The sequence below is a fragment of the Dermochelys coriacea genome, chromosome 9 (genome assembly GCF_009764565.3).
Source record: "Dermochelys coriacea isolate rDerCor1 chromosome 9, rDerCor1.pri.v4, whole genome shotgun sequence".
Taxonomy (NCBI): Eukaryota; Metazoa; Chordata; order Testudines; family Dermochelyidae; genus Dermochelys; species Dermochelys coriacea.
This window is the reverse complement of record NC_050076.1, coordinates 1,517,908-1,536,292: the sequence shown is the minus strand read 5'-3', so window position 1 is coordinate 1,536,292 and position 18,385 is coordinate 1,517,908. Positions and strand designations below refer to the sequence as shown.

The 18,385-nt window shown below is 45.9% G+C and overlaps 1 protein-coding gene across 1 annotated transcript in view; it reads right to left on the bottom strand.

The window, feature by feature from the left end:
• The window catches only part of ATP13A3 (ATPase 13A3), a 154,061-nt gene extending 136,608 nt beyond the window's left edge, over nucleotides 1-17,453 (bottom strand). The window contains exon 1 of the mRNA XM_038415624.2: nucleotides 17,435-17,453. The gene's annotated coding sequence lies outside the window, so the exon portion shown is untranslated. The remainder of the gene's footprint in view (nucleotides 1-17,434) is intronic.
• Nucleotides 17,454-18,385: the final 932 nt, after the last annotated feature.

The following is an 18,385-nucleotide window of genomic DNA, read 5'->3' as shown; positions in this document are numbered from 1 at the left end:
TGGTGCCAATGAGCAATGCCGGGCCTCTGGACATTGGTGCGGTCCCCCTATGTGAGCGGCCGGCATTAGAGAGTGGTGCAGCGGAGATGGGGAGCGGTGTGACATCATCACCAGCTTGTCCCTAGATGAAATAGATGGCCGGGTTATCACTGGTGCCTCGTCCCTCTGTGGAAAAGGCAGTGCAGTCAGGTGAATAAGGTCCTGCACCACCTCAAAAGTTTCCAGAGTGGAGGAAAGTTGAATGTCCCAGCCATGTAAGTCCAGAGAATATTAGTGGGCTGGACTCAGCTGGACCCCTTGCCGGGCAGGAGTCGACAAGCCCCTGGGAGGCGCTGGGCCCGAAGTAGGCTGGATGGGCTGAGGCCTCCTTGCCGCTGGCTTCTTAGGCTTAGGAGAGGAAGCGCGCCCCTCTCCTGCCTCTTTTTCTTCTGGGATACCAGGGACAAAGATCAGCGCCTGCCAGAAGTCTTATGTTTGGCACCGTGTCAGTGCCGGGAGTCCTTAGCCTCCTTTCTTGGTGCCGGTGCACTGCGCACGGAGGAGGTGGCCCTCGGCATGGGCTCCGCCAACCCGGGGTCAGACTGCGGGCGGAGGGCTGCCTCCATGAGGATAATACTGAGTCTCTGCTCACGAGCTGTAAGGGTCCTCAGCCAAAACCCCTTATAAATGCGGCATTTGTCCTTTTGGTGACTCTCGCCAAGGCACTTCAAACAAGAAGTGTGCGGGTCACTCTCTGGCATCAATTTACCACAGACTTCACACAATCTAAACCCCAGTGACAGAGGAATGCCCCAGTGTTGGGGAATGAAATTGGGGTGAGGGAACACCCCCCCCCGTAACGTTAACTTAGAGAAACCACTAACACTACTACCACTTCTACTACTAACTATATACAACTGACAGTGGGACACTGCTAAAGGCGCTTGCAGAAGCAAGAGCGAGGGAAGTTCCAGCTAGCTGTCACCTGCAGTAAGAAGGAACTGAGGGGGTGGCAGGACGGCAGGGCCCTACATTGAGCGCCATGAAGGCACGATTCCAGGGGATGCCCAAGCCAACCCTACGGATACTGCTAGGGGAAAAATCGTTTGGCTGTCGTGCACACGGCACGCGCACATCTGATTGCAACTGACATGAACAAGCACTTGAAGAATATGAAGTTCCCCTGTCCCTCCTCAAACTCATTTTTCCCACCTGCTTGACTGTTGTACAGCAATAATTTCAGTAGCAATACACCTACCAGTAACAGGATATTATGGGCTTGATTTTCAAAAATTATTCAGCAACAACACCTTCTGCTCAAATCAAAGTGCTTGAGCACCCATTAGGAAGTCAGACCTTAAGTTTCCAATTTTAGATCAAGGAAAATGCTAATTATTAGAGAGAAAAATGCTTAACAATGCAATGACAGCAAGTACTAATACAAAAGAAGGCAGACACACAGACAGCGTAACAGTAATCTGCTTCAATCTTCTTTTACAGTATTCAAACTGAGTGTATACAATCCTCCTCCACCAAGATAAGGTAAGAAATAAGACACTTCTAGCTTGTGCACCTTTTTTTTAATAAAATCCAATCAATGAATTCATTGTTTTTGGAATTTTACCAAAACAAATGGCAAAAACTGAAGTTTCACTGGAATACTGTATATTGTTCCATTCAGCTTTAAAATAGCACAGTAATCATTAACCTGACACTTATCTCTAGTGGCTTTTGACCCTACTGTAAAAAGGAGGACAATTGTTCATTTAGGGAAACTTGCAGAAGACAATATTCAAGGTCAGAACATTCATTCTTAATCTATGCGAACAGGAGCGGCTAACAGGATTTTTGCGAGGGAGTTCTCCAGGTGAAGGAGGAGCGATTACGTGACTCTTGGGGTAAGTTTGCTGTCTGTTGTGTGTGTGTTTGTGTTTGTTGTGGTGTGCTTGCTGCTGGACTGAAATATACCATGTGGTCTGTCAGTTTGGGGGACCATGTGCTGACCATGTGGGTGCTGAGCCTAGCGGCCTGCTAGGCAAGGCTGAGAACTCCTTAATGAGACTTTGATCCCTAAGCCCTTTAGCACCCATCAACCCTTCAGTGGGGATGGGGCTACTCAGGAAGACCAGGGCTTTAAAAAGCCTGCTCCTAAGCAACCAGAGGAGCTAGCAAACAGGGGAGTTTTGCAAGGGAGTTTACAGCGGAGTGCGGAGAGGGGGGCTACATATACTTAACATTCCTTAATCTTAGGCCAAAAAACACCCCGATAAAAACAAAACAACAACAAAGGAACCAGCAGCAGGAGTCAAAAGAGAATGCAGGCAGAAGTCCAGCAACAGAGTGGGGGTTACCCAGTTTATTGCACCCAATGCAGCATGTCTGATTACCTGCCCTATGGGCAGGTAGCATATGTGTGCATTCAGTGCAAGGAGCTTCTGACCCTCAGAGACCGTGTACGGGCTTTGGAGACCATGGTGGCTGAGCTGGAGGAGCTAAGGGAGACAGAGAGGTACATAGATGAGACTTTCCGGGACACGGTAGAATGGTCTGATCCCCGGTCTGACAGCCTCTGTGTTGTTGAGGAGGATGAAAGCCTCAAGGAAAGAGAACATCCAACTGGAGCAGAGGGAAACAATCCCATAGTTGGGACTCTCCTTCCAGAAAGGGGAAGTCTATACAGGAAGGATGGGCTCCACCTAAACCAAAAAGAAAAGGAGTACTTGTGGCACCTTAGAGACTAACAAATTTATTAGAGCATAAGCTTTCGTGAGCTACAGCTCACTTCATCGGATGCATCCGATGAAGTGAGCTGTAGCTCACGAAAGCTTATGCTCTAATAAATTTGTTAGTCTCTAAGGTGCCACAAGTACTCCTTTTCTTTTTGCGAATACAGACTAACACGGCTGCTACTCTGAAACCTAAACCAAAGTGGAACCAGAATGCTGGCACTTAACATTAGAAAGGTCATAGAGCAGTTTTTAAACTAAGGGTTAGGGGAAAGCCGACAGGTGCGGAGGAGCACATGGCTCAGACAGAAACATCCCTTAGGGGAGGATCTGTCAATGGAGATTCTCTCTGTCCTAGTAAGGAGGAGAGTATGGAAGATAAAATACAGGTAGGATCTGATGAGAAACAGTCAAATGAAAAAAGTCTCATTCAATTACATCATGTAATGGGAGACAGCTAAAAAGTGACAAGTTTTTAAAGTGCTTATATACAAATGCTAGGAGTCTAAATAAAAAGATGGATAAATTAGAGTGCCTCGTATTAAATGAGGATATTGATATAACAGGCATCACAGAAACTTGGTGGAATGAGGATAATCAATGGGATACAGAAATACCAAGGTACAAAATATATCGGAAGGACAGAACAGGTCGTGCTGGTTGGGGAGTGGCACTATATGTGAAAGAAAGTGTCGAATCAAATGAAGTAAAAACCTTAAATGAACCAAACTGTACCATAGAATCTCTATGGATAGTAATTCCATTCTCTAAGAAGAAGAATATAGCAGTAGGGATTATTACCGACTACCTGACCAGGATGGTGATAGTGACTCTGAAATGCTCAGGGAGATTAGAGAGGCTATTAAAATAAAAAAACTCAGTAACAATGGGGGATTTCAATTATCCCCATACCACCTCAGGATGGGATGCAGAGATAAAGTTTCTGGACACCTTAAATGACTGCTTCTTGGAGCATCTAGTCCTGGAACCCACAAGAAGAGAGGCAATTCCTGATTTAGTCCTAAGTGGAACACAGGATCAGGTCCAAGAGGTGAATACAGCTGGACCACTTGATATTATTGATCATAATATAATTAAATTTAACATCCCTGTGACGGGGAAAACAGCATGGTGGTCCGACCCTATAGCATTTAATTTCAGAAAAGCAAAGTACACAAAAATGAGGTTAGTTAAACAGAAATTAAAAGGTACAGCACCAAAAGTAAAATCCCTGCAAGATGCATGGAAACTTTTTAAAGACACCATAATAGAGGCTCAACTTAAATGTATACCCTAAATTAAAAAACAGTAAGAGAACCAAAAAAGCGCCACCTTGGCTAAACAATAAAGTAAAAGAAGCAGTGAGAGGCAAAAAGGCATCCTTTAAAAAGTGGAAGTTAAATCCTAGTGAGCAAAACAGAAAGGAGCATAAACTCTGGCAAATGAAGTGTAAAAATGTAGTTAGGAAGGCCAAAAAATAATTTGAAGAACAGCTAACCAAAGAATCAAAATTTTTAAGTGCATCAGAAGCACGAAGCCTGCCCTGAACGATCGAAACGCTAAAGGAGCACTCAAGGACGATAAGGCCATTGCAGAGAAACTAAATGAATTCTTTGCATCAGTCTTCACTGCTGAGGATGTGAGGGAGATTTCCAAACCTGAGCCATTCTTTTTAAGTGAAAAATCTGAGGAACTGTCCCAGATGGAGGTGTCATTAAAGGAGGTTTTGGAACAAAATGATAAACAGTAATAAGTCACCAGGATCAGATGGTATTCACCCAAGAGTTCTGAAGGAACTCAAATGTGAAATTGCAAGACTACTAACTGTAGTCTGTAATCTACCATTCAAATCAGCTTCTGTACCAAATGACTGGAAGATAGCTAATGTGACACCCATTTTTTAAAAGGGCTCCAGAGGTGATCCCGGCAATTTCAGGCCTGTACGCCTGATTTCAGTACTGGGCAAACTGGTTGAAACTATAGTAAAGAGCAGAATTGTCAGACACATAGATGAACATAATTTGTTGGGGAAGAGTCAATACGGTTTTTGTAAAGGGAAACCATGCCTCACCAATCTCCTAGAACTCTTTGAGGGGGTCAACAAGCATGTGGACAAGGGGGATCCAGTGGCTATAGTGTACTTATATTTTCAGAAAGCCTTTGACAAGGTCCCTCACCAAAGGCTCTTAAGCAAAGTAAACAGTCATGGGATAAGAAGGAAGGTTCTCTCATGGATTGGTAACTGGTAAAAAGACAGGAAACAAAGGGTAGGAATAAATGGTCAGTTTTCAGACTGTAGAGAGGTAAATAGTGGTGTTCCCCAGAGGTCTGTACTGGGCCCAGTCCTATTTAACATTCATAAAGGATCTGGAAAAAGGGATAAACAGTGAGGTGGCAAAATTTGCAGATGATACAAAACTACCCAAGATAGTTAAGTCCCAGGCAGACTGCAAAGAGCTACAAAAGGATCTCTCAGAACTGGGTGACTGGGCAACAAAATGGCAGATGAAATTCAATATTGAGAAATGCAAAGTAATGCACACTGGAAAACATAATCCCAACTATATATATAAAATGATGGGGTCTACATTAGTTGTTACCACTCAAGAAAGGGATCTTGGAGTCATTGAGTGGATGTTTTCAGAGAACTATCCACAATGTGCAACGGCAGTCAAAAAAAGCAAACAGAACGTTGGGAATGATTAAGAAAGGGATAGATAAGAAGACAGAAAATATCATATTGCCTCTATATAAATCCATGGTATGCCCACATCTTGAATATTGTGTGCAGATGTGATCACCCCATCTCAAAGAAAAATATATTGGAATTGGAAAAAGTTCAGAAAAGGGCAACAAAAATGATTAGGGGTATGGAACGGCTGCCGTAAAAGGAGATTAATAAGACTGGGACTTTTCAGCTTGGAAAAGAGATGACTAAGGGGGATATGATAGAGGTCTATAAAATCATGACTGGTGTGGAGAAAGTAAATAAGGAAGTGTTATTTACTCCTTCTCATAACACAAGAACTAGGGGTCACCAAATGAAATTAATAGGGAGCAGGTTTAAAGCAAACAAAACAAAGTATTTTTTCCACACAAGGCCAGTCAACTTGTGGAACTCCTTGCCAGAGGATGTTGTGAAGTCCAAGACTATAACAGGGTTCAAAAAATAATTTCATGGAGGATAGGTCCATCAATGGCTATTAGCCAGGATGGGCAGGGGTGGTGTCCCTAGTCTCTGTATGCCAGAAGCTGGGAACGGACGACAGGATGGATCACTTGATGATTACCTATTCTGTTTTATTCCCTCTGGGGCACCTGGCATTGGCCACAGTTGGAAGACAGGATACTGGGCTAGGTGGACCTTTGGTCTGATCCAGTATGGCCGTTCTGATGTTCTATGTACTCATTCCATAAAAGATAAACACACTTCATGCTTTTCTGATACAGTAATTTGTGCTCCTAAAAAAAGCACTGAGAAATCACCTTATTTCTCAACTAAATAAAAGGCCATTGACATATATTGTGATTTTTTTTTTAATTTGGAGAAGGAAGGTTCGAAGGGATAGAGAACTAAGGATCATGCAAACAGTTTTAAAAGTGAATGAATCAGAAGTAACAAAACTAGGTATTTTTATGACCACATAGGCCTCTGGCATTTGACATACAGATCACTCAAAACACAATTTTAAATAAGATAAGCCACTCCAATAAGTTATTCTTAAAATAGTTTTAAATGAATGCAGAAACTTAAGCAGTAATTCTCCCCAACTGTTGCATCATGTTCACTCTGTTATTGGTATCTTTCCTCTGCTGGGCTAAAAGGCTAGAGTTGAGTTTCTGTTAGGGACTGAACTATTTCAGAGTTGCAAGCAGAATATAACCACGGCAATGTTCCCTCTAATTTTTCCCACCCGTGCGCGGAAAGAATTTTGTTATGTGCACCAATATGGAGGTGATGTATGACACATCACCTCCATATTGGTGCACATAACAAAATTCATGCCACGGGGGATGGGGCTGAGGCATTTGGAGTGTGGGAGGGGGCTCAGGGATGAGGCAGAGGGTTGAGGTGCAGTTGGGGGTGAGGGCTCTGGCTGGCGGTGTGGGCTCTGGGGATGAGAGCTCCAGCTGGGGGGTGTGGGGTGGGGTGAGGAGGTGGGGTGCAGGCTGGCTGAGGGCTACGGCGGGGAGAGAGGACTCCCCCCAGCTCTCTCTCCCCACAGCAGCACCTGGTGTTGGGGTGGGGGGGCGCTTCTCCTCACCGCAGCAGCACTGGGGCTGGGGCCACGGGATAGGTGCCTCTCCCCCACCCACGGCAGGTCCAGGGCTGAGCTGGGCTGTGGCGCCTCTACCCCCATCGGCAGCAGGTCGGGGGGGTGGGGAGGGGAGCCTCTCCCTAGACCATAGCAGTCCGTCCACAGTCCAGGCCGCCAGTGATGGTCTACCACTTCAGGCTCCGGCTTCCTGCCAGCGACAGGGAGGGCAGGAGCTGAGAGAGGAGCCCTCAGACGGCCAGCTGAGAGGAGCGGGATGGAGAGAAGCCCTGGGCCAGAGGGCCCATAGGAGCACGGAGAAGGGTCCGGAGAAGAGCCAACTGTAGCGCAAGTGAAGTAGAGCACTGGGCCGGCTGTGTAAGGGCCAGGGGAGGGGCACCACGGCTGGCTGAGAGGCATCTCTCCCCACCACAGCCCTGAGGACTTAGAGCCACAGATTAACATCAACTGATCCTTGTTCTCGGATAAGTAGGTTACTTAACAAAGGAAGTAGCTTTTCCTCAATGAAACTCTTTATTTTTATCTTACTGTACAACAACCTGAAACAGGAAACACTTTAGCATACAATTTTCAACATTCAAACACAATTATCTAGGAAAGACTATTAAGTAACTAGCTACAAAATCAATAGGTTTTAGTTGGGGGGCAGGGAAAGGTTATTTAAACTTTTAAGGCCTACCACGTCAACTGCATATACAGATTCATCTCAAGGATCAGTTGTAATAGGCACCCTATGTATTTGTAGTAAAAAACAGTCACCACCCCAAAGAGCTCACAGTCTAAGGCCTTGATCCTCCAAATAGTTAGGCCTGGTCTATGCTTAAAAATTAGATCAACCAAGCTATGTCACTCAGCCCTGTGAAAATTTTTGAGCCTTGAGTGCAGTAGTTAGGTTGACCTAGCCACCAGAGTAGACACAGCTAGGTCGACAGAAGAATTCTTCCATCTAACTATCACCTCTCAGAGAGATGGTTTAACTACATCAATGGAAAAACCCCTTCCATCAATGTAGGAAGCATCTATACTATAGCACTACAACAGCACATCTGCAGCTCCATATCTGTGTCGCTTAGCATCTGCAGCGTAGGTATGCCTGAACATACACACTTAATTAACTACTGGATGTAGTTCAAGTGTTTGCATGATTGTGGCCTCAAAGACTGCTTTAAAGAGAGTACTTAAGCAGTAGCTACGTCATGTATGTGTTGGGGTGGGATAGTGGAAAGAAATCAAAGCTAATCATGGAAATGGAAGTAAATCTTTAGACAACTCTTCCTGAATCTGTTAATTTCAGGAAAATTGCTTTTGCTTTAAGAAGTGCCTCCTTTTACAGTGTATTGACTAATGTTTTTTTTCTACTTTTCTCTAACATAAAGAAAGTCAAAGCAGACTGAAATTCAGTAAGGAAAGTTTTAGAACATTTCCCCCTGGGTTTTCTTTAAATCTGACAAGGCACAAGTTGTTGAATTCAGTGTTTCTAGCGTTACCAGCTTAGGACTACTTCCTAAAATGAACTTTAACCAAGCAAATGTGTAAAATCTAACTCCTTTTTGTATTGACAAAGAGGCAACATCACGAGGATCTGAAGTCCTCTAGAAAAGGAAGGGTGGTCCAGTGGTTAGGTCACTAGCCCAGATCTTGCATTGTCTCACGTTCAACTCCTTGCTTTACCACGGATTTCCTATGTGTCCTTGGGCAAATCACTTAAGTCCAGATATTTGAAGGAATTTAGGTGCCTAAATACATTTAAATATGTGGGCCTTAGTGTCTTTGTGCCTCAGTTCCCCATCTATAAAATGGGGATGATAGCATTTTCTTAGTTCATAGGGATGTTGGGAGGATAAATACATTAAAAGATTCCGAGGCATTCAGATACTACAATACGGGGCCATACAAGAACCTAAGAAAGTCAAAGGCCTAGCAACATCAGTGCACAAAAGATAGGTATGATAAATTACTATTTCACTTGAAAAAATCTTTAACTCACCTTCCAAACTAATGTTCTAAAACAATTTGTTTATTCGTTGTTGAGATAGGCATTGGAAAAGCCAAAAATGTTTAGTAAACAGTGAAATAGAAGAGACTAGAAATGGATGAGAAGCGTGAGAGTTAGAAACACGTAGTATGGAAGTAGAGTGGAAGAAAGAATGTAAATGGAAAGTGACATTTCCCCTAAACCAACAACTTCCAGAGCAGCAGAAGCGAGAACACTGATGACTGGATAGGAAAATGAACAATTCAACACCTTTGGGTTTTTCAACACTATGTTGGCTGTGTGACATGGTTCATACTTCAAACACTATAATTTCTACTACTTCTAGTGCCAGATGGGAGTGAAGACTTCTTGAAGTTGGTACAACAGGTGTATTCTACAACCATTTATTAAATTGGACCATGATCTCAGAGCTTAAGCAGGGTCAGCCCAGCTCAGTACTGGGAGAGAAGACCTGCAAGGAAAATCAGTTTCTACAAGAAATTATGTTGGTGACTTGACTTGATCTTTGGTCAGGAACTCTCTTTTGTTCTGTCTGTACAGTTATGATAATACAAAAAATAAAAACAGCAATACATGCTTCTTCTCTGAATCAGTACTGATCTGCTGTCCAAGCCAGGTGACTGGGGGAACTGTCTTGTTAGAGGTGCTCTCTATAAGAAGAAAAAGTAAGGTCCAGATCCTGTGGAATTTTTCACAAGATCAGAAATGCTAACCCTAATATGCTAACCAAATTCCTATTTTGGTAATTACATTCTGCCTTCCTAAAATTTCCCCTGCAACTGCTATTGAATATTAAAAAACCAAGGCAAATGTATTCTAAACTTCACTGTTTAAACATACTAACGTCAGGTCAGATCTGAAAATAACCTGACCCTCTTGGGCTCCCGTGAGTCATCTCTGTTCATCTCCTCCTGCCTGGGGAGGTCAGCACAGCGGCAACTGTGTGCCCCACTCCTGCCAACTACCACCCACCTTGGTGCGCGTTTTGTGTGCTGCAGAGCGAGCATGCCAATGAGTGACAACACTTCTCACTCCACAGCACACAAAGCAACAGCATCCATCAGAAGCGGGGCATGCAGCCACTGCCATGACACCCCAGGAGGCAACCAGAGATGGATTACAGACACAGGGAATAGGAAGCCCCCACCAATCCAAGCCGCAAGGATTAGGCAGCAGTAGCGCTGACAAAGGTTTGGGTCCTGTGGGTTCGGAAAACACTTGAAACTCTTGGGTCAAGTTTGGGTTGGCTTCTGGGTTGGGCTATAAAATTAGGCCTGAGCAGATCTCTAAACCAGACTCCTTTTCTCACCTCTCACTCCACCGTTTCTATGTTTCTGCATTATCTAGCTAGACTGTTTAGCTCTTTGAGACAAGAGTCTGTGTCTTCTGACCTATTTTCAAAGCACTTCACATACAGCTGGCAGTATACAAGTAACAGGAGGCAGCATGAGTCAGTAGATATGGCACTGGACTGAGAGAAGACCTTAGTTCTTCTCTCAGCTCTACCACTTGCTGCATGACCCTGGGCAAGTCATTTAACCCCTCTGTGCCTCAGCGTCTCCATCTAACACAGATATAATAATGCTTAACCACTTTTGTGAAATGCTCAGTATTGTTATTAGTACAGCATTTTTCACTTGCTGTCCTAAACTGTTGGGTGGCATTTCTGTGTGCTATTTAATAGCCACAGAGTTCCTCCCCATAGGTGAGTACACTGAGGACTTGTCTAAAACACTACAATAGCACAGCTGCGCCACTGTAATGCATCAGTGTAGCCACTACCTATGCCGACAGGAGGGATTCTCCATCAGCGTAAGTAATCCACCTCCTCGAGGAGCAGTAGCTAGGTCAACAAAAGAGTTCTTCTGTCAACCTAGCGCCGTCTACACAGGGACTTAGGTCAACTTAATTTCACCGCTCTGGGGTGTGCATTTTTCACACCCCTGACCAACATAGTTAAACCGACCTAATTTTCTAGTGTAGACCAGGCACAATACTGTACAAAATGCTAGACATCTATTATACACAAGCAAGCCACCTCAACAATCAAAAGGAATGGGGGAAAAGGGAGAGATGATCTTAGCTGATTACAGAATTATCAGCAGAAAATGAGAAGTTAAACCAGATATCGTTAAGTTCACAAGTGAAATACTTCTCTTTGGCTCTTGAAGGATATGTCTACCCTAGACTTTTTTTAAAAAAACCTCTCAAATGGACTTATTGCCAATTAACTCAGGGTAGTAAACTACCCTGAATAGTCCCCAAACATTTATTCCTTTCTACAGAAGTTTGTGCATTATTTTAGGGCTCGGCCTAGGTAAAGAAGTCAAGTGCAGATAAACCCAAAGTGAAGAAAAGAGTAAAGATCCATATATTCAGAACAGCAGCAGCATAAGTAATTGCTATTAACTGCATCTAACTCTTCAAGAAGCTAAAAAAAAAGAGTAAAACAGATGTGGCCAGCTGTTCTTCACAAGTTAAAAAGTAATTTCATCATCTACCCTAGAGAGGACAATGTTTTATAAAAGTCAACTTTATTCTACAAGGTAATTGAAGAAAAGCAGCAATGCTTTCAGATGCAGCTGTTCACAGAAAAGCATGGCTAACCTGTCTCAAAATTCAGTGTGGACTAGATCCAGCAGCTGAGTCCCCTGCAATAAAAACAGGGGGATTAAAATAATAGTTGAAATTTCAGTAGCACTGGCAAACCAAGGGTAGGTCTTCCCTACCCACCGGATTGGCAGGCAGCAATCGATCCGGGGGAGGGGGGATCGATTTACCATGTCTGGTCTAAACACAATCAATCAACCCCCGAGCACTCTCCCGTCGACTCCATCACCACAAGAGGCGGAGTCAACGGGAGAGCAGCAGCAGTCGACTCACTGCAGTGAAGACACCACGGTAAGTCGATCTAAGTACGTCGACTTCAGCTAAGTTATACACATAGCTGAAGTTGCATAACTTAGATCGATTCCCCCCTCCCCCAGTGTAGACCAGGGCTAAGAAAGTTATGAGGCTAAACACTAAGCGACTCTGACAATACAAAATGATCAATGTCTTAGCAGCCAGACAATACAAAATGATCAATGTCTTAGCTAGAACTACGCAACAACTGGACCTGACTTCTCAGTGTTCAAAATATACTATTTTAATAAACCACAAGGAAAAACAATTAAAACATTAGACTTGGATAACTATGATCAGATGGGCTGATCCTACAATCACTAAGCATAGAACTTATTATTAGGTGTAGCAATGTTGTTAAAAACCCAGCACAGTGAATTTTTTCAGGGGATGTTACTGCTTTTTTCATTTTTAGTATTTCTGAAGTAATTACATGACTATATATTGGAAATCTTTTTATTTTTAATAGAAACAAAAATTAGAACCTAATTTATTAATAAAAACTAACTAGTCTAAGAATTTAAAAGGGAAGTGATAAAACATCAAGATCCTCTTTTTGCATATGAGGAAACAAAAGATTTAGAACTGTGTAGATAGAAGCCCAGAAGAGAAGAGGGAATGGATGTCATTACTGATGACAAAGGCATGCCTAGTGGGTTAACCAACTATCACTGAATGTTCATGGGGGGGGGGGGGGTGCAGAAGGTAAAGCTGTAACTTGTGAGGGGCCTGGGCTTTCTAGAATTTGGGAACTTCTGGAAGTTGAACAGGGTATCTGATAATATGGTTTTGGGCAAAGCTACCTAGCTCATCTTGTTTTTCAGTTTTCACAATGCTGAATTCACTTGGTGGTTGTTTCTGACTATAAAGGTAGTAAATGTGAAAGTTGTTGATCCATAATGCAAATGTGTGATTGACTGGTGATTACCAAACATCACGACAGAGAAGGAAGGGAAAGAAGCAAATGAGTGGATTGAAGGAGTTAAAATAGAAGACTATTTTGTCTCAGTTGCTGAAGATACTATCCAAGAATTCAGAGCAAGATTTGTCATTTGTTCTGAAAAATAAAATGGAAAAGATGAGAGAACTATTCAGATACAAATATCCTAAGCTTCTGATGTATGGATGTTTAGCACGCTTTAGTGCAGAATGTAGTGGCATGCCTGCCCAGTGGCCATCCACAGTGAGAGCATGCTGAGTGCTCCATGAGTCCACTAGCTTCCAATTAGTTTTCTGATGGAGTTTAGATTGTTAGTTTAGACCCATAAAACCCTAAATAGTTTAGAACCTAGCTAATGAAATGTCTCTCTCTGCCCTGTGATACACTGCAACAACTCCAAATAGCAGAGGTTGTTTGAAGTGCTAGTGGCTGGGCATTTCTCTTGAAGGGTCCTCAATGCTTGAACATGATCTCCGCCGTGGTCTGATAAAACGTTGATTTATTGACCTTCAGAAGATGCTGCAATGCTCACATCAAGCTCATTCCCAGGCCTTTGCTAAAGAGATGGGTTGAGGGATAGAGGGTGGATGTTTGAGAGAAGTTATTTTGCTGTGTTGTTGCTAACTGGGTTTAGTCTGTTAAGTTTAAGTCGTTATAGTTTGGAATTATCATCCATGATTATATACTTCAATTACATAACTACTAGGAGCCAGTTGGGATAGATGCTTTTAAATAAATTTGAAAACATATAAAAAAAAACAATGAAAGGTCTAAATACAACTGGAAAATATGAACATCAGGTGAGTTTTTAAGTTCTTAAACTCAGCTGAACCATATCCTATCAGAACTGACACAGATGTAAAGGTTCCTTACATGGAATACATTTCTTGCAAAAGTTATCAACAACTCACGGTTGCCTAGGTATAAACTGTGGTTTTACTGAACAGTAAGAATGTACCTGATGTCGTAAGAAAGTGACAGTACTGCTGTAGGTTTCAGAGTAGCAGCCGTGTTAGTCTGTATTCGCAAAAAGAAAAGGAGTACTTGTGGCACCTTAGAGACTAACAAATTTATTAGAGCACAAGCTTTCGTGAGCTACAGCTCACTTCATCTGATGACTCCAATGTCATCCAATGTAGCTCACGAAAGCTTATGCTCAAATAAATTTGTTAGTCTCTAAGGTGCCACAAGTACTCCTTTTCTTTTTGCGAGTACTGCTGTAGTTATACATAAAGGTGAAGTTTCATCAAGGAGGAAAAATCAAGGGATTTGTTAATAATACTCGCTATCCTACGAGAGAGTTAGCCAAACACTAATGCAGGTTATATCTGGGGTTGAGTAGGGTGACCAGATAGCAAGTGTGAAAAATCAGGACAGGGGGTGGGGGGTAATAGGCACCTGTATAAGAAAAAGCCCTGAATATCAGGATTGTCCCTATAAAATCAGGACATCTGGTCACCCTAGTTAAGAGTACAGGCACTTAATAATTAATATATGTAGTTCAATTCATGACACTGGAGAAATTGAAAACATTTTACATTTATTAACAGCTGTGTCAAGTGCTGAAAGATCAAGGTGTTACCGAAGCCTGCATTCGTCAAATTCATGTTTCTCAGGTAGCTATTTCGTACTTTTGATTGAATTTGTTGATTCCTGAAAAGCACTTCACAGGAGCACAAACTATCAGAGCAGTTTTCCTCAGGGTTTTGCTGCTGAATACCACCTCCCGTTCTGATTTTATCAGCCCTCACAAAGCATGGTCAAGCTTTTTTAGCAGTCCTCGGATGGGGAAAATGCAGGGAGTTGCAGGGAGTGGTGTTCTTCCCTCTGAATTAGTGTCTGTGCCTGATGTTAGGAGTACTGTGTGGTTAGAAGTGCCAGATTTGCAGTGAGATGCTTTTGGAATGAGACATAAAAGCAAAGTCTTGGCCCCTGTGGTCACTAAAACAACAGTGACACTATGCAAAGAGTATAAGCAACTAGAGCCCTGGCTAAATCTCACTCTAGCTAATTACATTCTGCCTACCTGAAATTCCCAGGAAGTTTCAAATGGACATAGTTTTCTTCACTGCCTGTCCTAAACTGTGGTGAGTGTTACTGTGTACTATTATCAAAGACATGTTTCACCCCAGAAGTGGCAGCATTTCAGTGACAAGTGGAACATATAGAATGCTGTAGTTATATATTGGTTAGTGATCTTCAGGATGAGAAAGACTATGTAAGCATTTCAAGTCTTGTCTACACACAAAAATTGTACTAAATTTGAAAAACATCTCTCTAGAAACTTGTTTAATTAAATCAGTGTAGCCCTCAAGTGGGCCCTCTTAAATTGATACAAGAACACTTTATATCAACATAGCCTAAGATTGCTTTACATCAGTGACTGACGCTATGTCTACACTACACAGCTTTTAGCAACATGGCTGCGTCACTAAAAGTCATGAAGTGTAGCTGCTGTTTGTCGGCTCTCATGCCGACAAAAAACTTCCACTCCCAATGAGCAGCCTTTGTTGTCAGCAGGAGCGCTAGCTTGTCACAGCAAAACTTTTGACTTTTGGTGGTGGGGGGACGGTTAACACCTCAAGTTTTGTCGCTCAGTTGCCAGTGTAGACAAACAAGAACGCTCACCCAAGGGAAATGCACAAAGTTAACTAAATCAGTTCTTTTATGTACAGAAAAGACCTCATTTCAGGCTGGATACAAATCTTTTTTTTGTTTGTTTTTAACAATAAAAAAAACAGATCTTTTTAGATAAACTGAATTTTTTTTTATTTTGTCATTTAAATTATAAGGTCTTTTAAAAAAATAAACCTGTTTAAAACGAAATCAAATTTAATTCAAAATATGTTAAGGCCTAAACTTCTTATAATTTAGTTGTAAATGTGAACCATGTTTGGATAAGAGAAGTTTATGTATCCCAGACACTCAAGGTTGTTTTGTTCAATTAAATAGCATATAAAATTTATTTTTAGGTGTTTAATTAAATTCCAGTTAACCTATTTCAATGATTTTATAAACCAATGAGAATGCACCTTTCTTTAGAAAATAAATAGAAAAGTTGATTAAAACAGATAATTTAATTCAAGGCTTTCCATTTAATGATTTAAATCATCACCTCAATTTAAATCATTCTACCCTGCCTCATTCCACAGGTTCCATGAAAGCATTCCTATTGGCTGAATATACGAATTCAAAAGGGCATTTTTACACCTAAGTAACAGACATATGGGCTTGGTATTTAACTAAAAGTTAAATTCAGATATATTCCAAAAGGTAAGTAAATCTAACACAGTCTGTAACTCAACTCTTCTTCTTCCTTATCACTTTGACGAGAACTTGCTATAGGCCAATTCTGTGAAATTCTCCCATTTCAGTGAAAAAATGCAAGGAGGTGTGGAAATACACAGGGTTCCAAGATCCTTCACCAGAATTGAAACCCGAAAGGCTCCCATGTCTGAGGCCGTGTCTACACTGCCATTTTCAGCGCTAAAACTTTAGTCTTTCAGGGTGTGGAAAACTCCCCGAGCGACCAAAGTTTTAGGGCTGAAAAACGCCAGTACCGAGAGCGTTTTACGGTCGGGAGCCGTGCTCCTGGCGACAGAGCTACTACCCCTCGTTCGGGGCGGTTATTTCTCATCGCTGGGAGAGCTCCCCCGGCCACGAAGCACGTCTACACTGGCCAGGTCACAGCGCGGCCGCAGCCCTGCCTGTAACGGGGCAGTGGGGACATACCCCAAGTGTGGAATATAATATTTTGCACCGTACTTAAAATTCAGAGTCAGGGTGGGGCACGGCAAGTAGGGAACAAGAAAACTGGGAGATGAGATGAAGGCACCGGAGCCCAGGAAAGCTGAGGCTCAAGCCACCGTGCTCCGCTCTAAGGTGCCGCGGGTCCTCCGCCTCCTCTGCGCGGGCCCAGGCGACCCCGGCTGCTCCTCTGAAAGCCGGGCCGGGCCGGGCCGGGCGAGGCGGGGGGACTCCCCAAGGAAAAGCGCCCCGAGAGCCAAAGAGCAAGGAAAAGAGAAGACGAGGCGGGGAGAAGCGCTGAGGATTGTTTTCCTCACAGCTGGGAAGGAAGCACGGCTCGCCCCGGAAAGGAAGGCGGCGACGGGGCTCCGGGTCGGGTCGCTCCCGGGGCCGAGCAGGGCCCGTGGATTGCGCCCCACCGAGGCCGGCGAGCCCGCCGCCCTAGCCCCGGGGGACACGAGCCTGCTGCCCGCCCGGGCTTCCCGCCTTTAATGGCCCCGGATCTGGCCCGGCTCCTCGCCCCGCCCGGGGCGCTGACAGGCCGCGCTGGGCCAGCCCCGTCTGGGGACTGGAGCCCGGGGGCCCCGGCCCCGGCCCCGCGGGGCAGCGCGGCGATGCTCCGGGCGCTTCCAACCCCCGCCCGGCCCCGGCCCCGGCCCCGGACCCGGACCCGGGGCCATGTGGCGGCGAGCCCGAGCCGGGCCGCGAAGCCAAACACCCGCACGTGGGCCGGGGCGGGGCCGGGAGCGGGAGCCGGAGCCGGGGCCGGGGCCGGGGCGGGCGCGAGGCTCCACCCGCCCCCCACGTGCTCCCCGGGCGCGCCCCCGAGGCCCCCGGCCCGGCCCGCGCGGTCCCGCAGACTCACCCGGCGGCGCGGCGCCCCCTAGCGCAGCCCCATGGCCGCGGCGGCGGGCGCGGGGCCGGCTCCTGTGCAGCGCGCGCGCGGGGAACCGCTTCCAACCGGCTCCGCGCACCGGAGGGGGCGGGGGGGCCGGATGTGACGTCAGCCCGTTACCTACGGGGGAGGTGCCGGAAACACCCCCCGCGGGGCTCCGAGTCCCGACGGGGTCGGGCGCGGTCCGGTGGGAGGGGCGGCTCGGGGGGGTCTGGGATCGGGGGGGGGCTGTAGGGGCGGCTCGGGGGGGTCTGGGATCGGGGGGGGCTGTAGGGGCGGCTCGGGGGGGTCTGGGATGGGGGGGCTGTAGGGGCGGCACGGGGGGGTCTGGGATCGGGGAGGGGGCTGTTGGGGCGGCTCGGGGGGGTCTGGGATCGGGGGGGCTGTAGGGGCGGCTCGGGGGGGTCTGGGATCGGGGAGGGGGCGTTGGGGCGGCACGGGGGGGGTCTGGGATCGGGGAGGGGGCGTTGGGGCGGCACGGGGGGGGTCTGGGATCGGGGAGGGGGCGTTGGGGCGGCACGGGGGGGTCTGGGATCGGGGGGGGCTGTAGGGGCGGCTCGGGGGGGTCTGGGATCGGGGAGGGGGCTGTAGGGGCGGCACAGGGGGGGTCTGGGATCGGGGAGGGGGCGTTGGGGCGGCACGGGGGGGTCTGGGATCAGGGGGGCTGTAGGGGCGGCACGGGGGGGGTCTGGGATCGGGGAGGGGGCGTTGGGGCGGCTCGGGGGGGTCTGGGATCGGGGAGGGGGCTGTAGGGGCGGCACGGGGGGGTCTGGGATCGGGGAGGGGGCGTTGGGGCGGCACGGGGGGGTCTGGGATCGGGGAGGGGGCTGTAGGGGCGGCACAGGGGGGGTCTGGGATCGGGGAGGGGGCGTTGGGGCGGCACGGGGGGGTCTGGGATCAGGGGGCTGTAGGGGCGGCTCG